Below are 25631 nucleotides of genomic sequence, written 5' to 3' on the forward strand. Positions count from 1 at the left end.
TGCATCTGTCTTTAAACTGTCAGTGGCAACTTAGAGAGTTATCAGAGATGAAAACTCTTTTGATCATTAATGATTCTTCGTAACACCCTCTATACATACCTTATAACTTTTGAAATAGCATATTATGTTCAGAAAATGTGATTTGCAGTTAGATGCAGGTTCTGTTTATTTTACTCAGCCCTTTGATTTTTTTTTATTTTTTGGATGAAAAGCTTTTGGCAAAAGAGTTGTGTGTTTCCGTCTTCCACATTGCAAAATTGAAGCATTAAGATTGGCATGCACAAAGAAAACACTGCTGAAATAACGATTGTATTTTAATTATAATAAAAGATAAGTTGTGCTGTTAGCTGAAACGTCCGTACTTAAGATGGATGAACAGTGTTACATTATTACTATTTACTTATTTATTAAAACTCTGTAATTGTACATGTTGCTGCTGGCAGAGGCTGTTGGTATTACTAGGCTAAGAAGCATCAGGAAGAGAAATGCTCTAAAACAGATTATTTTATTGCACTGAATTAAGTGTGCGTTAACCAGTGTAGAAGGATTACTGTGCTGACATATTTTATTAAAATTGTCCATCTCATCCAGTGAGTGCCTCAAGAAGTCCTCTGGAACATGAACAGAGGCTTGATTAGTGATGAGGATCTACACATTTTCTGCAACTGTAATGTGTAGGAATGCCAGAAAAACACTCAGCTGATTCCTTTCTTGTTCATTCCTGGGTCATTTTACTTAGATTTAATTCATCATTACATGCTTTATACATGAATATGCTGTCAGTTTGTGTCTTGCATAAGGAAATATTAGGAAATGTGTTTGGTTTATGTAGTTTGCTAGTGGTTTTTAAATGTTTGATTATTGTTCTATACACTAATTCTTGTCTGCAGTATATATTGTTAGAATTGCATTTGAATTAACTAGACCGTATTACATTTAATTTATAGAATGCTTTGCTGTTGAGTTGTAGATATAACTGTCACATCTTATGTAAGAAAACATTTGTGTGGAACATTTGGGTACTAAAAATTGAATACTGTACATGATGTCATCTAAGCAGCAGCAGTGGCCAAAATATTTTTAGTTCTTTGCCGTTTTTTAATAGAAAAAACACACAGCACTGTAAAATCTGCTTTATTCAAACTCAGATGCTATAATTTTCCATAGCAACTCAAACTGAATTTCTAAGATGAGGCTTCTTAGTCTTTTCTTGTAGAATTAGCTCATTTTTATACATTATTTTGATACTATTAAAGGCTTGCACTGGCTAAATCTTTACAACGTGAAACTAACAGTAGAATTACTTATGTGATTAATCCCCCATATCATGGAACAGCTACATTGCTCATGTGTGTTTGTGTGTGTGTGTGTCTGTGTGTGTGTATATGTATTGTTTTTGCTTCGGTCTTTCTTTAGATAGTGTCTGTGAACAACCATGTCACGTAAACATTTTTAAAAACATTATTAAAATAATGCTGTATATTTGAAAGTATATACTTATGTATTCATATGAAAGGTGTCAAAGTTTGTGTTTAGTTTGAGTGATGCACAGTTAAAGAGCACACACAATATCGTTATGCCATAATGACAGATATTTGACCATAGACCATCATTATAGTCTCTGAATTGATGTTGCATTCAACCTTTGGTTGTTCTGCATTATTCACTGCAGTTCAGGGTTTTTCTTGTGTTTTTTTTTTTTCTTTTTTTTTTTCTGTTTTTGTTTGTCTCCTGCCACTCTTGCAGATGCTATAGCAGTTTAGAGTTCAATTCTTCCCTATGCTGCCAGTATTAAATCATTTTGTCTGATGTCTTCTCTAAAGAAATTGGCTCCTTCACTGGTATCCACACAAAAAGTGCAATTAAGGCATGTTCTAGAAGACTTTCCCAGTCCTGCTGTTGGTCTCCAGATTATGAAGAAATGCGATCTGTATCAACTCTTACCTCTTTCTTTCCTTGTAGTTTATCTGCTAAAAGAGCTAAATACTTGTGGTAGACCAAGAGATACCCTCCCTTACTTTGGTGTTTTAGGCAATTATGGAGGGCCTTCATATATTTTGGACTTTACTTTCCTCCATGAGCATTTCTAGTGTTTGCCATTGTCTGCCCATTGGCACCTGCACTTTGGGAACATACTGAAAGCAGTGTGTGATCTGGAGTTGTGGCCAGAACTAAGTCCACTGTTTGCCCTTTATGCAGGGACTTGACATGCATGGACCTCCCTTTCCACCAGTAATTGATACCTACATGAATGTGTTGTTTAGTTTACACGTGGATGTCAAGTGGCATTATGGCATACTGTTCAGAGCATTTAGAGAGACATAAACTGGCCCCCCACCCATGTGAACCAAGTTAACATTTGTATATGAGTTCTGTTATGGTTTTCTGAATTTCTTTGTTGATATGTAACTTAAAGTTAGCCACAATGACAAATCTTTATGTAAGCTTATCCTTATGTGAATGTGCCTGTGTCTGTGTGTGTGAGAGTGTAACAGAAAAGTGCATAGTTATATAAATGTTTGTATATTTATTTGTAGGCACACACACGTGTGTGTGTGTGTGTGTGTGTGTGTGTGTGTGTGTGTGTGTATATATATATATATATATATATATGTGTGTGTGTGTGTGTGTGTGTGTGTGTGTATATATATATATATATATATATATATGTGTGTGTGTGTGTGTGTGTGTGTGTGTGTGTATGTATATATATATATATATATATATATATATATATATATATGAATTTTATTTATATTTTATTTTACATTTGTTTACCGGGAAAGCTGGACTGGGCAAGCTGTCCTTTTTCAGTGGATGCCTGGGGAGAAAAGCTCCACAATTAATACATTAAACAAGTATACACTGATAGACTGGTATAGTAAAGACAGTAGATCACGTACATGATGAAAGATACAATGATTATAGCTGTGTAAAGAATAAAGGACATATACTACATCTTTTTTGCAACTTGACAAATGATTATATATGTACAAGTTATGTAGAACAGCCAGTTTACATTTTCCATCTTCACAGTACAACATTTTTACAGCATGAATATTTTTGTAATACATTTTCTTAACAGTCTAGCAAGTTTTGTATTGGGGTTGAAAAACTAAGAGTACACAAGTTCATAAGTTATTTAGTGGTCATGTATTAAAGTTCAAAGGATGACCAGTATTTAATGATTAGCTTTTAACTAGGGTTAGTAGAAGAAAAGTCCATGCATTTATTGTTTTAAGGAACTTTTTGAATTTAGTAATGCTGTGCATAGTTTTTATTTCTAGGGGCAGAGAATTCCAGAGTTTTGATACGTAGCTGGAGTAGATGGATCCTCCAGCTGTGTTGTTGGCTTTAGATACTTTTAGTAATGATTTGTTAGAGGAGCGTAAAGCACGATTAGTAGAGTAGGTTTGGAGGAGATTAAGAAGGGCAGGAGTTTTGTCAGGTTGATAGCGTAATTGATGGACTGTGGTTAACTGGTTGTAGGCTAGGACATTGGGGAGCTCTAAATAAGAGAGTTGTTTTAGTGCCAGGCAATTATCAGTTCTGCAAGTAGAATCTGTGGCAAACTTGGCAATTTTGTTGTAGCAGGTGTCAAGTTTACTTAAATCTGATTTTTTTCAGGTTTCTGAGAATGGGGGAGCATAGAGGAGAGTAGAGATGAGGCGAGTACTAGCAATGGTGGGTTTTGTGTTACTTAGAAATTGTTTGTGTCTATACAAAGTGTAGATATGTGGATGCAATACTTTATCTGTGCACTTGCACACTCACTCACATGCATATATACATATTTTAAAGTAATGTATTCAACTTTTTTGAAAAGTTTAAAGTTTCTAGCCTGTCTTCAAACATGCAGTCCAGAAAATGTACATGATTCTGCAGGCTTGACCTGCCATTAGAGTTTTATGGGGCACAGTAATCTTTCTACAATAGTAGCAATCCTTTTAAAATCACTTTTTCATGGAGCATGTAATCTTGTCAAAAGAGTGCAAGAGCAAATTGATTCACTTCTCACAGTCCCCTAAACTTGCATATTCTAACACATCAGCTATGTTCCTGCCGTCCTCTGCAAAGTACCAACATGAGCCTTGCAATGCTTCTGTGTGCTCTTCCCACCCCCATATTTATTTTCTTGCCCCCCCCTGTAGGTAAATGTGTATCTCCTGGGTGTGGGCATTCAGTCTTGAGACTCCCTTTCAATGTGTACTAATATGTGCTCAAAGCTAAGGTATCAGCTTTGCATAATGTTGGCTAAAACCTGTCTTGATTCGCATCACAGTGGAGTGAGGTTTCAAGAATTCCTTTGCTGCTGCTAATTAAGTGCAATCTTTTTAATATTGCATAGGGAGAATTCTGCATTCTTTATTTTTTGGCAGTTTGTGTTGTTTCATAGGTGAAATAAATAAATATATATACTTTTCAGAAAAAAAGAAGAAAATGATAATAAAATTGTGAGATGAGAGTTTTTAGTAGGTTGACTGACAAGACAGAGGAAATGCGGTTTCGGAAAACAAAAAGCAGTGCGATAAGTTATCAATTATGAGAAGAACTTGGCACGATTGAGAGGAAGAGCGAGAAGTGTTTTTTGTTTCAACATCACAAGATTTTTTTCTTTTTTGCTGCAAATATGCTCACTTCAGCACTTTGTAATTGGTGCCCATTGTAGACATATTTCATAGAATCAAGGCAAGTAACCACGATGAACTATTGGGCAGGACTTCTAATCTTTGTGGCATATGGATCGTTATCTTATTCTCTTGTTTATAAGATGCAGAATATGTGAAAAGTGTGACTTTTCACATGGCTGGGTTTTGAATAATTGACATTTCTTTTTTTCATGACAGCTGCAGTAAATGAATAAGGATTTACAGCTGTGTATTAAACTTCAAGAAAAGCAGATAGTTGTCGAGTGTTAAGATGCATTGTCAAATTATCCCATCTGCAGTAAGAAAGGTATTACAGAATACCCCCTTCCCCCAAATATTTTTAAATTTCAGGTTATTGGCTTGGCATGTGTAAGTTAAATATAGCTATATAGAAGGAGCAATTTAAAGTAATTAGATTCAAATTTGTTATTTAGTTGCCTTTATCAAAAGAGGTACTATGATTTCACTTTTATTTCTTTTTCTGAACAGTTTTACTTAAAAACCCACACTCATCCCCTAAGAAATTACTACTGCAAAGGTCTGTGCTTAGCAGTAAAAAGTACATGGTCCTGCTTAATGCATTTATTGCTGTCAGACACCAGCAGCAAAAGCAGCCGATTGTCACACTAGCCTTAACAGATGTCTGATAATGTGATCCAACACAAATAAAGACATTTGTATTTGTAAGGAAAAAAGTACAGCATTTGTATGTATTTGCCCAGAAGATTATTTAGCAAGGCTATGCAAATACTTTTTCTCTATTCGTCTGTCGAACTACAACGTTCGGGATATAAATATTCAGGTGTATTTATTTATGACCTGCTAGGATGGATGGGCGATTAAAGTTCCACCAAGTAATTCTGGAAGTTCATTATTTAACCATGCACAAATTCATCTGCTCATTTCTACAGCACATTGATAACTTCTGCTGTGATGTGATGCAGAATTTTACTTTTCTTTTAGTTGTGCAGAGTCCTCTGATATTAAGGGGTTACAGGTAGTTGTACTCACTAGTAAAGGTGAGCATGTTAGGTGAGTACCCATAACATTATTTTCAAGCTTTTGTGCCCCTTCCTCTGCTTTGCCACATATTCCTGATGGATTCCAGTCCATGAGAAATGCAGCAGCTCCTCTGGCAGCGAACAGTAACTTTCACTGGTGCTGTTTCCATGCATCATAAAGTGAGTGTCCATTCAAGAAGTGGGCCTCCTTTTGCCACTGCTGTGCTTCTGGCATGCCTTATTCCTCCAGCCAAGTCTTCACTGCCTGAATAATCTTTGGTTTGTTTGTGCACTACAGCAGCGATCCTTATGACTAACATTATGCAGCTGTGTGAGAGTGCTCTACTTAACAGTAGGCTTCCAAATAATACGATCATCTCTGAGTAGTACCGTTCATCCACCTTCCCCGCTTCCTGAGCAAGGAAGGATTTCTGGCATCCTCTACCTCAAGGTTTGCTATACCATTTATGTGTAGGGTTAATTTAATTCTAGTACTGCATGGCAGCTTTATTCTTTGTTGGAGTTGTGCATTATTGGTGTGGAAAATACATTAGGGGAAGTATAGGTTTTCATTTCAGCAGCATCCTTGTAGGTGTTTCTTATTCTAGCCTAAGTAGTGTATACAGGAACCATTCTTGCTGCCCCCCACCATCAAAGTACAGACAATGACATGGGTTGCAACATATTTTACAGTTGAGTGTAATGCCAATGACTTAAGGAACATTTGTCTTCTTAAGTTTGGCTAGAAGACATGGATGTGGCTGTAGGCATTTATTTTTGGGTGAGCATTTACAGCACTGGTGGGAGCTATCTCTGTTTCACTCTCTCACACAAACCTGTAGTGTCCATGTGTGTGTCTGTGTGTTGTATAGGTTCACTTTACTCTGTTAAATCGACAGATTGACAGAATGAAATGCTTAGGAAATTCATTGGAAGCACTCTTTTTTGAGTGTTGGGGATGTTGAAAGGAGGAAGGTTTAGTGCATATGAGTTTGAATTTTTAATGCCAAAACTCTTGTATATTATGGATGAGAATGTGTGTGCAAGTATTTATAGGCTAGGGTTAGAGTAACAACGTGGAAAGGGGATACATTTCGATAGGGTTAGAGTAACAACATGGAAAGGGGATACATTTCGATAGGGTTAGAGTAATAACGTGAAAAGGTGATACATTTCGATAGGGTTAGAGTAACAACGTGGAAAGGGGATACATTTCGATAGGGTTATAGTAACAAAGTGGAAAGGGGATACATTTCGATAGGGTTAGAGTAACAACGTGGAAAGGGGATACATTTCGATAGGGTTAGAGTAACAACGTGGAAAGGGGATACATTTCGATGTCCTTCCTTTGATCACTGGTGCAGTATTGTAGAGATTCAAATTCACTAGATTCATGTTTGGGATAGCCTCACTGAAAAGACTGGAAGACTGTATCGCTTTCTATATATTTTAAGTATTTTGTAAGCGATTACTTCTTCTTATGAACTTTTACCAAGATCAAACTTTGGGGACCTTCTGAAAGTCCCACAATCCCATAGTATGCAAAAGTCTATAGTTCCAAAATAAAGAGTATTGCCTCATAGCAAGACGTTGTCCCGTTCGATTCTCAGCTAGAACGTCTTCTGTTTGGAGGCATACGTGAATGGGGCGTGCCTTCGTTGAAGGGTTGTGCGTCAGGGCTGGTAACCCAGTACGTAAAAAAATCCACTACCAATCATTAGCGGACCGGAGTTCTGCTGTGGTGACCCCTAACCGGGAAAAGCCGAAAGACACAAACAAATTTAGTTATTCTACAACTTCTTGCTCTAGGATTCAAAGAACCTTATTTGGTGTCCCACATGGATCAGGCTTTCCCTTGATCAGTTCATTCACTTCCCGTTCTTTTCTGGTTTTCCTAGTGGCTTGAAACACATGAGAGCCTCCATGTTGGAAATCCACTGCATGGTGCAGTTTTATCAGTTGAATGTGGGCAAGCTAACAGATATGTTGTGGTGACAAAGTAAACACTTGGGATGCTGTTATGTTTTAATTGAAGGCTAAGTTCATTGCTGTTGAGCAGTGTCAGAGGCAGGTTTAATCCTTTTGCAGAGATTATTGCACTGTATGGTTGGTCCTATTTGGATAGAAGTATGTCATCTATGCAAATTGTGAGTTTTGTATGGGGAGGTCATGTGGCAAGGAATTAATAAGCAAGGAAAAAGAAGATGGGACCTAGAGATAAACCTTCTGGAACACCAGTATTGTTTCTACTTGTTAAAGACTTTTCTGTGTTAGGTGCAACTTATACAAGGTAGTTGTAAGATGATGATAAGGCATCTTTTAGTAAGCAAAATAATTTATATTTCTTTAGCAGTGTTTTTTTTGGATTACTGATGTCACTGCCCTTCTCATGTTTGTAAGTATTGCTTTAGGCAGATAGTGTTCCACCTTTTGGAAAGATCAGGTGATACATGCATGTGTACTGCATGATGGACAGAACACTGATTGCTATGGGCTGTGTCCTGTTGGGATTACAGAATATCTATTCCTGCCTTTCTCCAGCACAGTGTGTGAGCGTGATCCACCACATAGATTGATGCATGCTGCCATACGTGTGAAAATCATCCCGTGCTGTGTATTGTTTTCCTTCTCAATCCTTTGCTTTTGCAGCAAGAGTTATTTATTTTTATCTAGGAGTGTGCCTAAAGCGTAAACTTTAAGCTTTTTTGCCCAATTATCATGCTTAGTTTAATGAACCGGTAGCTGCTTTACTTCTGCTCAACCATTTTCCTGTCCTTCATTTCCCATCAGCACCCCAGTAGAGCAGAAATCATTAATAAATGATTCTTTATTTTTCCAGAATTATGTTGTGGTCAGTGGAGTATTCTAATATTCATATTACTGAATTGCACAACATGATCTCGTCTTCTTATGACTTGATAAGTCATGTAAAGCATTCAAAAACTTGCATCCAGCTTTTAAGGTGCCATTCATTCTTACTTGTGGCATTGTTTCTGTTGTTCCCAGAATTAATTACATTTAGCTCCTTTAAATTTTATTTCAAAGAACCCTTGGTTGTCTCCAAAATGCTGCTATTCTTAATGCTCCATCATCTTTCAATCTACCCTGCTTTTTCTCCACTTCCTCAGCACTCATTTATTTATTTATTTTTATTGATTGATTGACATTTCATTACCTGGAATGTCTGACTAGGTAGATGCCCATTTTGAGTGGAAACCCAGAGAGAAAAGCTCCAAACTATATAAAAAAAAAAAAAAACAGATTAATAACAATATTTTTAAAATCTTCAGAAGTAATACAAAACATCTATAAAAACAAATGTCTTTCGGCTTTTCCTGGTTAGGGGTAGTCACAGTGGAATTCCAGTCCGCTAATGATGGCAGTGGATTTTTACAGTGCCGAGGTACCAGGCCAACGCCCCACCTTCAAAGAAGGCACACCCATTCATGCACGCACCTACCTGCATGTCTTTAAACGTCACTTGACCATGGGGAGGACATGCAGATTCCAAACAGAAGACGCTCCAGCCAAGAATCGAACCAGAGAACCTTTTGCTGTGAGGTGACAATGCTAACCGCTGCACCACCGCGGCCTAATACAAAACATCTATAGTTTAAATAATTATACCAACCATATGTGACATAATGTGACAATATTGGTTAAAAATAGATGCAACTTGTATGACAATAATTTAGTGAAATGTTATCCAGTTCAGAGAAATTAGAAGTAAGGTAATGTAATACAAACATGAATTGAAGTTTAGAAGTGAATAAAGAAGGTGGGCGTAAGGAAATGCATGGTATGAAGTGGTATCAATTTATATTCTTTCATACCTACTCCTCAGGTTTATGTTTTGCCCCGCCCACTGCTAACATAGGGAATCATTGCACTTTAAGTAGCTAATTACCACCCCTATGCATAGCACATTCTTTGAATGTGCAGGATTTTGAGTTTCAGATTTAACTTAATTTTGTTTTGATACATTGAGTTTCACAGAAGTGGTTTACAACTGTGCATACTATTTCTTAAGAAATGAACATCTTAATGTTGAAGACATTGAGTCCATTACACACAGAGAGGATAAAGGTTTGTTTAAGGCCCATATGGACCTGGGTTTCAGTACTGGCCAAGCCAATGGGAAGCCAGCAGAGAAGAAGTGTGAGCGAGTGTCTCACACTGGCTTTCTGGTTTCTGGTGGAATGAGTTGGATAAATCCCATAGCAGGAGCATTCTTTGGAGGAAGGCCACAGAAATGTAGTCCATATACACATGCAGTCAAGGACTGCAAGGCCAACCAAGAAATGCTAGCACTCTACCTGACCATCAGAGGTGCAAAGGAAAGATGGACCTGTTGTAGGCTTGTTTTAGCTTTATGGCACTATGCTTGCTGGCCAACACAAGGAGAAGTTCATAGCCCTAGCATATAAAAACCACAGTGGCTACCAAGGATGATGATGATGATGCACTGATACTACCCCAGTTTGCCTGCATGGTCTTTGTAATGTGAAGTTTCTGCTCCTGGGTTCCCCCTTTTTCGGGCTAGCTGCTGTCTAGGACAATAAATCTTGCTTTTGGGCTGGAAGGATGGAAGACATTAAACCAAAACAAGAACTTTCCTGTAAAATATATCCTTTGTATTTTACCGGCCCAGTGAGTGTTGCACCTGTTTGCCAATGTATACTAGTCCTGAAGATTACAAAGTAGACCCAGTTCTCTGAAGGTCATAAGTACATTGCAGGGCATCTCACCTTCAGTTCAGATTGAGTGATTGTTTTCAATTTTCTGTTTCCCTTCTTTGCACTGATGCGCAGATGTAATATATCAAATGGCATAATGTTTCATTAAGGGTGCATTTATTATAAGTCCTTTTTTTTTCTTTTATGGTTTTCTGTCCCAAAGATCATAAATAGCATAAAGACATTTTCTGGTGTTTAAAACAGAAGTACAGTTCCTTTTATAAAAAAAAAAAAATCATAATTATCATAAGCCTCGTCTTTCATTCAGGAATGTCTTGGAACAGGAGAACTCATTTGGCAGGAAGGCAGTGCTAATAATCACTTTACAGCAAAGGTGGAGATGGGCCATAACCCAATATCAGTCCATCATAAATACAGAAAACCCATTAGTAACCTTGGAAAAAATGTCTTTAGTGCTAAGGACATGAGTTGTACTGAATGACAGGAGGAAATGCACTATTAAGTAGACCAAATAAAATAAAACAAATGCCTGAGTTTAGCATGCTCCGTGCACTGTAATGTCAGAAGATGACTTGCAGGTCTGATTACATGCATATTTAGGGAAATTCACACCCACTAATGTTCTACCAAAGTATAAACACTGCATTTTTGGCTCTGCATACCTTTTAATTGTCTGTGTAATTGAGGCTATTGCGTGCTTAACAATGTAAGCCACAAGCAGTAAACAAACACTGGGCCCTTTCATGTGGTTTTCAATAACAGTGTGTATTTATGTCTAGATGGGGAGGGATAAAGTGTTGTTAAAGAACGTAGTCTTATTATGTGAGCATCTCCCCAGTTTAAGCATCAGCCTACAACATTCAAGTAAAGAATTGGTATTAAGGATCTGACTGAGAGAGTTATTTCAGGTCAGGCTATGACCGTTGTTACTGTGATTATTGTTACACTGTGCTGACTAGGTAGTGTTTCACTGTTAGGATGAATTTGACTAGGTGGTAGGTGAGGTTCCTTACAATATGTGAGTTGGATGGTACTGTAAGGTCTGGTCACCTGCGTGGGTGTTCATTCATGACATGGGTCACATGAGGAAAAGTGGCAAGTATCATGGTTACTGCTTTGTAGTTTGAGGATGAGAAGTTCCTAAGACATGCTTCTAAAATGCTAAACCTTTGTTTTACAGGTGTCTTGTCTACACCGGTCTTGGGAGTCATTGTATTTTCAGCCATGATCACAGTTTGTGAGACCCAAAGAGTCTGCCAACAATCAAGACACCTGAACTGCTCTGTACTACTTTGATTCATTTCACAGGCCCTGTTTCTCGCTACCTCATAATACACCAGCATTGACCTCGAGCCATCCATCTCCAGCAGTTCAACAGACGCAGTAAGTGAGACTGGGTAATGGTCAAATTTTTGTTCGGATGTGATAGCAATAATCATTGTGAGCCTCCTTGCTGGAAGGAGGATTTCAGGCTTCAAGTATATGTTTGTCATGTTTCACTGTTGCAGTCCGAACTTATGGAATTTCCTGCTGTGGAAGCCCTTGGCCAACCTGACTACCAAAGATTTTCCCCCTTCTCTTGTAGTTGACGCAGTGTCTGATGTCATGGCATCTGAGTATAAAGGGAGTCGGCTGGCGCTATGATCTCAGTCTTTCTTGCCATCACAACCCAAAGCAGAGTGCTAGTCAGTGCATCAGTCAGTCCACAGCAGAGAAAGAAGACGTGTAAAGCTACGTATCTATTTGGGGAACTTCTCATGTGTTTTTTGACTGATGTCAGGGAAAGTTAATAACTGTTCTCCACTGTGGCAAGCAGATACCACACTGGGACCTTCATTCCTTTTGTGTGACTTGTTTCGGCTCAACACATGAAGTTCCTAACTGCTGGTTCTGTGCTAGCTTTAATAGCAGAACTATCAAGTTGTAGGGCTGATATTTTAGCAAAACATTTTAGTGAATTGTTAGGGCTTTTGCAATCTGCTGAGTGAGCCGAAGTTGATCTCCCTAGGTGTAAAAAAGAAAAACGCTTCAGACTTAGGGCCTCAGGTGACACTTGTTTGCTCTCCACCAGTCCTCCTAAGCTTGAAGCACCTTTGCAGCCCCCTTCTGTGACTGAGGTTGTGGTGCAGGCCTCTATTGAGACCTGAACAGAGTTCTATACACCTTCGGATCCATCTACTTTCTTACAAGCTGAAGGACTTAGCTAGTCAGTTGAGTCTGGGGCCACTTTGCAGGTTCTGGCTTTTAGTGACCACTCAAAAACTGATGACTGTTACTCTCGTCATCAGGAGATCACCTTTGCTTACCACCCTCAGGAGCCAGTTGATTGTCCACATCCAGATCATAGTGCAGAGGTTGCCCTTGGGCATAAGCCTAAGGCTTCTCACAAAAAAACCTTCATCCACCTTGCCTCAGCCTAGGCCTACCAGCTCCCAAATTTTGGACTGTCAGCAAGACCTAGTTAGTTTGGCTAAGGATCGATTTCCTTGGTCAGATCCAGATGCCTACCTCTCCCTGAATCATTTCCTGGTAAAAGAAAGAGGAATACTTTACCCCAAGAGTTTTCTGACTCCTTTGACTCAAGGTCCTAATGGTGCAAATGCTACTTCCTTCAAAAATCCTTTATCAACAGACAAGGAAAGAAGAGCCTCAGACAGGTTTGAAAAGAAAGTCTACACCTCTGCTTCCCTTGTCATGAGGGATTTGAACTGGCAGTTTCATATGGTGAAGTATCAGGAAACCATTTTAGACCAGCTGAACCAAAAACTGACTGGGTTTGAAAATCAGGTCCTCTCAAAGGAATTACAGAATTTATGCAACTCCTGTTCTTAAGTGCACTCCCTGCACTGTGGCTTTGAAACCTTGGTAGCTTCCGGCAGAGCAGCAGCCACAGTGTCCATCATTAGAAGCCATGCCTGGCTGAGGGAGCATTCACTTCCTGAACATGTCAAATCCAGTCTCCTAGATGCCCCCTTGAGCAAAGACTTTCTTTTTGATCCTAAGTCTGAGGCTGTGCTTATGAAAATGGAGGATAAGGCCAAATCCATGCAACAGTCAAGGACTTTCTCCAGGTCCAACATCCTCACTTCAGCTGCAATAATCCTACCAAACAGTGGTCTTTTTCCAGTCCACGAGTCTAAGCCAAAACATAGACCTTGAAGGGACAGGAGCCAAAGACAGCACCAGCATCCAAGACAGTGGCAAACAGACCCCCCCCCCCCAATAGGCCTGTGGGACCCCGCCCCTAAGGATCTAGCAAGGTGCAGTCATGTCTCTTACATGACACTCCCTTTCCCCCTCCCCTCATCCCCCATCCTCAACCTTCCTCACTCCCCAGTTTTGGAGGACGATTATCCTAATTCCTCAAAAACTGGACTCCCCATTACTAGGGATCTGTGGGTTCTGAAAAATTATTCAAAGAGGTTATAGACTCGAGATCAAACGGTTCTTAATTTGTTCAGGCTTACCAGATATTCCTCCAAACCAAAAGGCAGAGGTCTTAAACCCAAGTACAGCTTCTGTGTACCCAAGGCTTAGTGGAACCTGTACCAGCCTCTTTGCAAGGAAAAGATTTTTACTCCAAACTTTTCCTAATTCCCAGAAAAAGTACCTGGAGGCAAATTCTGGACCAGTCAAGGCTCAAACAATTCTTGCAGGTCCCCAAATTCAAAATTCTAGCTCTGCAAAAACTGCTGCCTATGTTCTCTCCCAATGCTTTCATGGTTGCCTTGGATATAAGACACATACCTCCACATCCCCACAGAGGAATCCCACAGGAGGTTCTTACACTTCAGAAGCAGGTGTTAGGCTTTATAAATTCTGTGCTCTCACCTTTGGCTTTTCTACTGCACCGAGGGTTTTTACAAAATGCTTAGCCCCAGTGATAGCTTCTGCAGGACAAAGGGAATTTAGATTTACCCTTGCTTAGACAATTACCTCATTTAGGCAACAGATCTAGAAAAACTCAAAGCAGATCTGCTTTACACCCAAAACATACCAACTTCAGTGGGGTTCATCATTAATAACCAGAAGTCTCAGATCAGCCCCATAAACAGGATTGTGTTTCTAAGAGCTTTACTGGGCTCATCTCTTCAGAAAGCCTTTATTCCTCCAGACAAGGTTTACCCTTCCAACTTTGTACTCGAAAAAGCTCCTTGTCAAGAATATTTCTCACAGTTGGAGAGTATCTCAGGGCCCTAGGTTACAGGCCTCTTGCATCCTCATGATTCCCCTTTCAGGCTACATATGAGGAAACTTTAAGAGTACCTCAAAAATGTGTGGTGCCAACATCCTCAGTCTCTCACCTACAGGATAAAACTCCTTCCTTGTCCCAGGAAGGAGTTTGTCTGATGGGTCTAAGCTTCCTCCCTCAGCATAGGCCTTCCCTTCAGGTTCATCCCTCAAGACCAAACTCTGAAAAAAGGTGTTTCAGAAGTAGCTTGGGGAGCCCATTATAACAATGTCCAGACTCAAGGCAGATGGGACTCCCAGTTCAGAAACAAACATATCAAACTAAAAGAACTGACGGCAGTCTAAAAAGGCCTGATTCAAAGAACAATGGAAACCAGGAGTCCTCCTGGTAAAGACAGACAATATGGTTATGTGGTACATCAGTGAGCATTTGGGGACTTACTCTCACCCCTTTTTCTACTTAGCTATGGACCTTTAAGAAACAGCAAACTCCCTAGCACTGCACCTCATGGCAAAGTACCTACCAGGAGACACCAATCAACTAATGGATCAACTAATCAGAAGACAGTCAAACCCCCATGAGTGACAGTTGCATAGGGAAGTTTTTCTCAGCATATTGAAAGAATCAGGTTGCCACAGATGTGTCTTTTTGCCACAAAAGAAAATGCTCACTTGGAAATTTTTTTCTCCAGGAGCAAAACTAGATCAGCCTGGAAGACAGATGCCTTTTCCTTCCCCTGGACAGGCCTATTCCTCTATGCCCTACCCCATACCCTTGCTACCCAGGCAGGGTACGGCTGAAAATAAGAGAAACAGCCAAGGGTCATTCTGATAGCCCCAGATTGGCCAAGGAAACACTGGTACCCCATGTTTCTCTGTCTAACAGGGAACCATGTCTGCTGCCATAGAGAGTGGACCTGTTAACAGAACAAGGGCACAGTCATATATCCCAACCTCAAATTGACCGCTTGGATGATTCCTTGATTCCATGGAAGGGGTTGCTCTTTGACAAACAGGTCCTGGACATTCTAAAAGAAACCAGGAGACCTAACACTAGGAAGTCTTACTACACCAAGTGGAAAATATTCATTATGTGGTGCAGACAAAACAGACAAAACCCTTGGCAAACTCTGATTCCTTTGATCTTGTCATACTTATCAAAAGGACTAGCTTACTCCTCTAAGATCTGTGCTTCAGCTATTTCTGCCTGTCTACCTCTAAAGCCTCCTCTCTTTTTCCATCCTCTCATGAAACAGTTTCTGAGAAGGGTTGCCCACATTAGACCTCCCAGAAAACCTCCTGTTCCCCCCTGGGACCTCAGTTTCATTCTGGAGAAGCTCGCCCTCCCACCTTTCAAGCCAGCTGCTTCTGCAAATGTAAAATTCCTTACCTGGAAGACTATCTTTCCTACTAACCATTATTTCAGCCAGGAGGGTTTCAGAGCTTCAGGACCTTATGTATGTGTGGAACCTATCACTGTCCACCCAGACAGGGTGTCGCTCAGGACTAGTCTTTCCTTTATGTGTAAGGTGGTGACAAAGATTTCTTTAAACTATTAACATTCTATTTTATGATGCTCATAAGCCTAGAACTTATTATACAGCAGGAACTTCTTATTGTAACATTTGTTAATGTCTGTTATATACTTCACAGATAAAGATTCTAGTTGTCTACTGATGTACTATGTTCTTCATCTGTAAATATGTTGTAAGTAATTGCTATGTTAAATTGTTAATCGCTGTGTAATCCAATGTAACTACTGTCTGTTTATTTTAACTGTGGAGCTTTTCTCCCCGGGCCTCTGCTGAAAATGGACCTACGTCCAGTTAGACACTCCCGGTCAACAAATTTAAGTAAATAAATAAATAATAAATAAATAAATAAACCAGAACATACAGTTGCCTACACTTTCCTAACTCTCTAAACTAGGGAAAAAAGATCCTTTATACTTTGGATGTGCATAGGCAACTGTGTTATACTTGGATAGAATGAAGAATGTCTGGAATTCAGACCAACTTTCTGTGGCCTTTTCCAGCAGCTCTCTGGGGAAATCAGATTCATAACAAACCATGGGCTGCGCAGTGGTGCAGCATTGTCACCTTACAGCAAGAGGTTCTTCAGTTTGATTCTTAGTTGTGGTACGTTCTGTGCAGAGTCTGCATGTCCTCCCTGCATTTGCATCAGTTTCCCCTGGGTCCTCCGGTATCCTCCCACATTCCAGAGACATGGGTCAGGAGCATCCCCCCCCCCCCCCGGGCCACCTCTGAAAATGGGCTGTGTCCCATTTGGACTTCCCTGGTAAACACGTGTTAAATAAATAAATAAAATCTCAAAATGGATCTCCCACTGTGTCTCATTTTCCTACAGCCATGATGGGAAGAAGCCTATCTCTTTGAGGACATATTCCACGAGGGCTGCCACTACATATGCCGCCTTCCTTAAAGGAGTAGCCACTAAGGACATTTTGGCTGCTGCTACTTGGTTTTCTGTGCATACCTTCACCAAACATTACCATCTTCCTACCTTTTCCAAGTCCAGAGCAGGGTTTGACACTGCCATCTTGCAGGGCATCCTTTCCTCTCCTTAGTCCTTTCATCCACCCCCCCTTTCAGCTTTGGAAGTCATTCCTTAAGTTAGGACTGCAGTAGTGAAACACGAAGAACAAAGTATAGTTGTGTACAGTTAACATAAATGTAGATGTTCGAGTGGATTCACTGTTGCAGTGTTCTTTCCTTCTTGCATATGGGATATGGTTGGTTATTCTCCTTTTCAGTTCCAGTTTACTCCCTATTCTTTGACACATATTTTGGAGTCTACAGGCTTAGACCCCTGACCTTAAGGACCTGCTAGGGGACTCCTACCTCTTGGGAGCAAGACGGTACTGAGATCATGGCATCGGCTGGATCCCTTTATACCCACACATCTGGTAGTTGGGCCAGCCAAGGGCTTCCATGGCAAGAAATCCCAAATGTTAGTACTGCAACAGTAAATACAATCTAACATCTGCATTTATAGTAAATGTACACAACTGTACTTTCACTTAACTTTTAAAGCTGTGCTCTGCAGACTATATCAGAATTCCATCTGCAGATTCACCTGTGAATCATTGTAGCATCACCAGAATTTTGCATTTTAGACCTGTGCACAGACCTCTAAGGAACTGCTGTAGAAAGGGCAATAGGCAACAGTAGGCCTTTTTAGTGACCTTGACAACAGTGAAGTATAAAGAAACTTTATAAATTGTCAGTGTTTACAGGTCCTTTATCTGGAGTGCCATATAAAAGATGGCACCTCTCAAATGCCATTTTTTTTTTATTGTTGCTTTCCTCTTAATAAAAATCTAAAAGTGCCGCATAGTGTGAAAATATGATTTTAGTATTAGTTTCGCTGCATTTTGCCTGAAGCTATTTCTGTGCGCACCATTTTGACTTTTTAATGCTATTTCCCTCTGGTATATGTCACATAATCTGTAATATGTCATCTTGTTAACAACCTTAAGAAAACAAAGTAATGCAACAACTATGCACAGACAAGTGCAGTCAGTCTTTTGTGTGTGTGTGTGTGTGTGTGTGTGTGTGTGTGTGTGTGTGTGTGTGTGTGTGTGTGTGTGTGATTAGTCTCTGATGACCAGCATCACATCTTACCTGTAAAATGTGACTTGCAAGTAAAATTGAATGTGAAAAAAACACTAGATAATCTACTATGTAAAGTCTGACATAGTTTCATTACAATGCTTTGTGAAAGATGACCACTAAAAAAAGCAAAGTATGTGTGTGCAAAAGACAGGCTAACGGTATTCCACAGGCATTCAAAAATAAGAAACCACAGTACTTTAACTGTAAGCTTGGTTGGAGAAATAGCACAGTATAGCACAATAGTAAAGTACAGACTCCTCTTTTAATAATAGCCATTCAGCTGTATTATATTTTCCCCAAAGACAAACTGCTGAAGTTTTTCAGCTAGTTACAACCCCCCCCCCCACCCACCCACCATTTCAAGTCTAATAGCTCACTAAGAAAGTTCTATTAAGCACAGTAAAAAAAAAAAACAGAAGAAGGTGGCTCACTTTATAGCAGCAATAACCAGACTGACAGAAAATCTGCATAGTAGTAGCCACTAAGCTTTTGAATGAAGTCTGGGAACTCAGCATTTCAAATCAGCAGTGGTAAGCACTAGGTAGCCTATCTACCACAAGAGTGGTTTCTGTCCCAGAAATTGAAGTTTATTGGCTGTTTGGCAGGTTTTCCATCTCTTTCAACCTTCTGGTGTAAAAGCCCATGTTTGTGCTTGTTTCCCAACGTTCCTGTAACTAGTCTAGTCCAGATACAGATTTGCTGTATCCAGGACTGCTTGTAAGCTTCTGAGCCCCCAAAGCATTTCTATGTTGGAGGGAAGCCTTCTAGCTCATCAGTGGGAGTGGTAAGCACTAGGTAGCCTATCTACCACAAGAGTGGTTTCTGGCCCAGAAATTGTAGTTTATTGGCTGTTTAGGCAGTTTTTCCATCTTTTTCAACTTTCTGGTTTAAAAGCCCACGTTTGCGCTTGTTTCCCACCTTTCCCGTTAAGTAGTCTAGTCCAGAAACAGATTTGCTGTATATCCAGGACTGTTTGTAAGCTTCTGAGCCCCCAAGCCTTTCTGTGTTGGAGGGAAGCATTCTAGCTTATCAGTGGGAGTGGTAAGCACTAGGTAGCCTATCTACCACAAGATCCAGGTACAGATTCATAGTTTTAGCACTTGAATTTGCTTATTCGTGCTCAGCACTTGTTCAGAACTTGTTCTAAGCACTAAATAAGCTACAAATTACTACATCATTCAACCTTCCTCTTTACCTAGAGGAAAACAGCTTTTGTACTTACTTTCTTCACTTGCTTAGAGAAAAACAGCTCTTATACTCACTTTCCTCACCTGTCTAGAGGAAAGTAGTTTTTTTATTCAGGCATGGCCAAGGGTCAGCACCCACTGTTCTCTCCTGTCTGTCTGATGAATCTGGGCATCTTGAGGCAATGTAGCAATTGCCTCATGTACACAGACAACCCTTTCCTCCTACCACTCAACACCACAACCTGTGAGAGATGCACTTATCTAGCCAAACTGGAGGTAAAGCTCTCTCCAACCAAGACTGAACTTGACAGTCAAGAGGAGAAGGTAAACAAATGCAACACACCACACTCATTACATAGTCCCACTAAACCTACACCACCAAAATCCACACACAGAAGCAGAAAAACATTTGCAGAGGCTCTCAGTAATAATCTGCTCAAGCAACAGAGACCTTCAAAGCAGAATTGCAAGCAACCTCCACCCCCCAACACAACCCAAATGACACATAGCCCACAGACTCAGTGTGCCAATAAACCACAGCCCATAAGGCAAACATACCCAACACATTAGTCATGCGTGACTCTAGTCAGGTACACTGATGTCCCACTCACCAGGCTAAACAAGGAGAAGGTTACGGTCAGCTGCCTGTCTGGTTCCAGGATCCGCCACATAACCCACGCACTCAGGTCACTCCACAACAAGTACAAATATGACTCTGTCATTGTCCATGTCGGTGTGAACAACCTGAAACATACGTCCCTGCACTACATGAAAAGAGACATGGGAGAGCTCTCCGATCTTGTAGCCCAGACAGGTATGACCCTAGCCCTGAGTAGAATCCTGCCATCGCCCAGAATGATACTGCAGTACAAGGACAAAATGATTGACTTCAACAATTGACTAAGCTTCTGGTGTCATTCTAAGGGGATCCAGTATCTCTCTGCCTGGGATGACATGGTCGACAGACCACAATGCTTTTCCAGAGATGGCCTGCACCTGTCACCCCTGGGATTCCAGATACTGGCTAAGGCTCTTGCCGCCCCTGTGGTGACTTTTTTAGGCAAGGTTCAAATGACAAATTCACCACTGTAACAGGAACAGGCAAGCAAAAACTCAGGGTAATGCTACTCAATGCTAGATGTCTAAATCTCAAAATGCACTCACTCGAGGCACTCCTTAAAATGGAGAACATCGATATCTGTGCAGTGACTGAGACCTGGTTCAAGGCTCTAGTTAGCACCCCTGCATTACCAGGTTATAACTCATACCACACTTTTCGTCCATCTAACCTGGACCAAAACACCAAAGGTGGAGGTGTCCATATTCATTAAGGGTATCCACACCTCCAGGCTAGTTGTGCAGCATAATGCATCCGAGGTTATCCAAGTGCAACTAAATCTGAGCAAAAGTTCAATTTGTAGCTTGCTACAGATCCCCCACCATGCCTCAGGATTCCCACTCCTGTCTTCTTAATATACTGGAAAATATTAGGGTTCAACCAAACACCCTAATAATGGGCGATTTCAACTACCCCACCATTAACTGGGAAAACTACTGCTGTACCAAGTCCTTCTCTTAACACTTTCTGGAATTCATAAATTCCAGTTCCCTGGATCAACTTATCCACACCCAAACCAGAGGCAACAGTATCCTAGACCTAGTCATTACCAGCATGAGTGACCGGTGTTCCAGACCTGAAATCAATTCCTTGTTGGTCAGATCTGACCACAAGCTAATCACCCTAGATATATGCATCCCGCCCCCTCCCACCATTAAGGAAACCATGGTAAAAAATTTCTCCAAAGCCAACTTCATGCTTCTTAAAACAGAAGTGGCAAACTTCATGACACCCATGCAGAGGGACAATACAGTTACGACTGCTGAATCCTACACAAATGCTCTCTATAAGCACTTACACAAGTGCATGGATCATGCTATCCTAAACAGAACCAAGATGCTATCCTCCAAAAAAGGAAGCCGATCTGGTCGTCCACTGCCGTAAACAAACTCTACAACAGAAGGAAGAAACTGTTGCAAAAGAGAGTAAAATCCCATGAGTGGGGGAGCTGCCTGGTCAGCCTCAGTAAGAAGCTGAGATCCCCTATAAGATTCTCCAAAGCTAACTACGAAAACAAAATCGCCACCGATTCTAAGGGCAACCACAAAGCATTCTATAGCTATGTCAAGAATCTCAGTGGCAACACCCAGATCTGCTCTGAGTCGCAGCACAACGGCACGAAAATTACAGAACCAGCTGATACTGGCAACATCCTGGCAGATAGGTTCAGTGCTAACTTTACCCCCTCTCACCTCCTAAAGGGCCCATATCTCTACAGGAAGAATGCAGAGTCCCTGTAATCACATCTATGAAGGTAAAAGCTACACTCTCTAAAACCAAAAACACAGCATCCATGGGTCCGGACAACATCCCAGGCTGTGTTTTACACGAACTTCAGAATGAACTGGCTTCCCACCTAAGCACCATGTTCAATCATAGTCTCACGTCAGGCTTTGTGCCCACTGAGTGGCGCACAGCAACAGTTAGCCCACTCCACAAAGGGGGAGCCACCACTGATCCTGGGAACTATCACCTTATTAGCCTGACGAGCCTGGTCTGCAAGGCCATGGAACGTATCATCATGGAACTCTTAAGGACATTGGTAACCTCCCAACTCTGGACCCCTCCCAGTTTGGGTTTGTGAAAGGCAGATCATGCCTTCTGAACCTGATAGACTTCTTTGAGGCAGTCACCAAAACTGTAGACGAGGGTAAGGTGGTTCACACAGCCTATCTTAACCTCGCCAAGGCTTTTGACACCATCCCCCATTCTGGAATTATAGCTAAACTCACTAAGCTAGGTATAAATCCCTATGTCACAAGATGGGTTGTCAACTGGCTCACTGACAGAACCCACACTGTAAAAGTTGCAGACTCCAAATCTGACTTCAAACCAGTGACAAGTGGAGTACCACAGGGTTCATTCCTGGGACCTCTCCTGTTTGGTATCTACTTCTCTGAAGTAGAGGCTAACACAGAAGGCCTCCGGCTAATGAAGTGCGGAGATGACTGCAAACTAGGAGCCATAGTAGAGTCCCCAAATGATGTGGACATCCTACAGAAGGGCTTCACTGAGACAGATGTCTGGTGTCAGAGGCATGGCCTCGAGCTCAATGCCAAAAAGTGCATTCTCATCCCCTTTGGTAAAAACTCTGTACCCATGAACTACCACATAAACAGCAGTCTACTTAACGCCAAATGTGTGCTGAGACCTTGGGATCCAGGTGGACAGTAGTCTCTCCTTTGATAATCACATTGCCACAGTAGTCAGGAAATCCTTCTCTGTGGCACACCTCATTACAAAAGGGTTCTCATCAAGGAAAAAAGAGGTCATTGTTCCCCTCTACTCGGCACTCATTAGACCCATTATAAAGTACAATGCCCCTTTTGGAATGTACCTCACAAGACATCTGCAGCAGCTGGAAAGGCCATAGAAGTACCTCACAAAGAGGATTACTGGCCTCAAACAGATGCCATACACTGACAGTCTCAAAAAACTCCAGCTTTACTCTGTAGCATATCGCCTACTCTGAGGAGATCTTTGCCTAACATATAAAGCTATGTTAAACCCAGAGCTGTTGGACATGCTACACCTTAAGAAATCCCAATCCCTCCGAGCTGCACACTCTAGGGACCTAAACCTTGTCACCACAATAAACAGGACATGCTGGAGGGATAGATTCCTGTCCCAGAGACTTCCTATACTCTGGAACAAGTTACCCATCTTTGTCAAGCAAAGTTCCTCAGTAGCACTCTTCAAGAAAAATCTTGATGAGTGGATGGGAAATAGGAAATACACCCCGGGGATCACTTCTGTGGCTCTGCTCGACAGGGGCACAGGAAATTAACTTTCTTGGGTGGCGTAAGCCAGGGAACCTTGTTTGCTAGGCTTACTTAGGTCCTTGGGCGATAGCCTAGTACCTACCTATGAACCTATAAATCTGTAAAAAAGTAGCATTAAGCAGAAACGAAAAAGAAAAAAAAAGTTCACATTAGTAAGACTAACCAAACTTCAATGTAAGGACTTCTTGTCAAAAATAAAAGTGAGTCCAAGTACCGTGAACTAATAAAACTTAGAGACTGAAACGGCTTGAGGGCAACCTGCTTAAAAGACATCTCCTGGGGCTGCGTCCCATGTACCCACCCCCACCTCCAACAGTTGTCCCATACAGCTACCCCCATGTGGGCACAGGTTTGAAGATGAAAGTGGATGTGGTGATCTGTGGCTATTGGGCAAGTTTAGAATTGAATGCTGGGGAACCTTTGGTTAGGGGTGCTATAATTCCTCTGAAGTGCAAGTTTTATTCTTTGGCAGAAGATTGTCTCTTTCAAAAGAAAATTGGGATTTAATCCTCCAAGACAGATGGGTGCTGGATATCATTCATCACGGGTACAGATTTTATTTCCACACAATGCCTTCCCAGCAGGCAGCGCAGATGTTCCTCTCCACAAGAAAAAAAAGGCAAGCAAGTTTTTTCTCAGTTACTCGAAATAGGGCTATTCCAGCCAGTCCATGTGAAAAGGGCTTGGTTGTTTCTCGTGCTGTTCCTATAGTACCAAGAGAACACGTGGAACCAGTTTTTTGTTATATTTATCCTCAACTGTCTGGGACATCCCAAAGTTCAAGTTCAAGATGTTACAGCAGCAACTGTTACCTCTGCTGGGCAATGGAAGATGGGATCTTTGGATGGGATCTCAAGGAAGCTTACCTTTTTCAGATCATAAGCCTCTGCCGGTTATCTGCAGGTTTCGAACTGGAATTTTCATTATCAGTTCTCTGCATTGCCCTTTGGCTTATCTAAAGGTTCAGGCTCACATTCAACTGGTATTCAAGGCATTCGTTATCCTTAGCAGACTGCCTGAAATTCTTACTTAAAACTTACACCTTCTGATGCTGGGAGATATGTCAAGGCAGTGCTACAGCATCTAGGGTATTCTGTAGCAGTGCTAAGATGCCTGGGGTACCCTAATGAGAGCGAAAAAAATAAAGTCCAGTCTAGTACCCTCTCAAGACATGTGCTTTCTGGGTGTGAGACAAAACAGCAGAGTCAGATGGCCTTTTCCCCCAGACAAACAAAAGAGTCTGTCTGACACTTAGGACAGTCCTTCAACATTAGGGTTCACTGCATCTCAGTCAGTCCTGCAAGCATTAGGTCGCTGGCATCTAGATTCTCAATGCTATCTCCAAACTGTATATGAGAAGCACTGCCAAAGATTTGGAAATGTCATGTAACAGCACACTTGCCTTCAAAATTCTTGTGAGTGGGCTCCAGATGTGCCTAAACAAGGAAAAGGAATTCTTGGCCAGGCGAAATCAATTTAACGACAGATGGGACTCTCGACAGAGGCGAAGCTCATCTAAATTTAAAGTGGATAAGACAAGTAGCTGCAGACTACACTATCTACATATCAACATAGACAAGAGACAAGCAGTCAGCCAGCATACATGGATCTACACATGCTTCTTCCAGGGCCTTGCAGCATTCAGTTTTTCAATACAACTGTCAAGGGAGACATCAACAAACGAGGTGTTGACAGACAACGACAAGGCAGGCAAACAGTTTTGTAAGAAAACAAGCAAGAACACAGCATTCTATGCAATACCTTGATCAGCCAATGATTTATAGGAGGGCAGGGCAGCTAAGCAGACAGGGTTCTATTCCCATCAGGAAACTGGATCACAGACAGAATGAAATTGACAGTGTTATGGGGAACTGATCTGGATCATCGTGGAACTACTAAACCACCAGAAATTGAGTATTTGCACAAAGGGTTTCATCACACAACGGACTTCTCTTGCTCTTTGCTTTCAAATGGAAAACCTTCATGTCTAGTACTCTACTCTTCTTCCTTCATTACTCTTTCCCAGAACTTCATGGCCAAACCACTTTTTGATAGCCTGAGATCACCCTCGACGCTGGTACCCAAGGTCCAGTCTTGTAATGAAGCCTCCATGGCCTTTACCTCTGATTCCATTCCTGATTTTGATAGCTCTCCTTCTAAGGAGTCAGGTAAAAGCTTCCTTCTCTTCCTTCTTGCTGAGGGCATATTCTGGTATTCACATGACTGGTCCATCTTTCCTCAACACCATTTTAAATGTGATTATGCTCAATGTTAGCATCAGTACTAGGTCCTCATTCTTGTGAAAAATGGAAGAGATTTTTATTTGGAAGCTGGAATTAAATTTGGAGATTAAAGAGCCCTAATTTGGTAG

At 41.1% G+C, this 25631-nt stretch overlaps 1 protein-coding gene across 1 annotated transcript in view; it reads left to right on the forward strand.

Moving 5' to 3' along the window:
• SOX13 (SRY-box transcription factor 13) overlaps positions 1-25631 on the forward strand; it is a 770893-nt gene that overhangs the window by 424536 nt on the left and 320726 nt on the right. The window contains exon 3 of the mRNA XM_044076961.1: positions 11528-11730. The gene's annotated coding sequence lies outside the window, so the exon portion shown is untranslated. The remainder of the gene's footprint in view (positions 1-11527; positions 11731-25631) is intronic.

This window comes from Protopterus annectens, chromosome 7.part0, assembly GCF_019279795.1.
Source record: "Protopterus annectens isolate FY-2018-M chromosome 7.part0, PAN1.0, whole genome shotgun sequence".
Classification (NCBI taxonomy): domain Eukaryota; kingdom Metazoa; phylum Chordata; order Ceratodontiformes; family Protopteridae; genus Protopterus; species Protopterus annectens.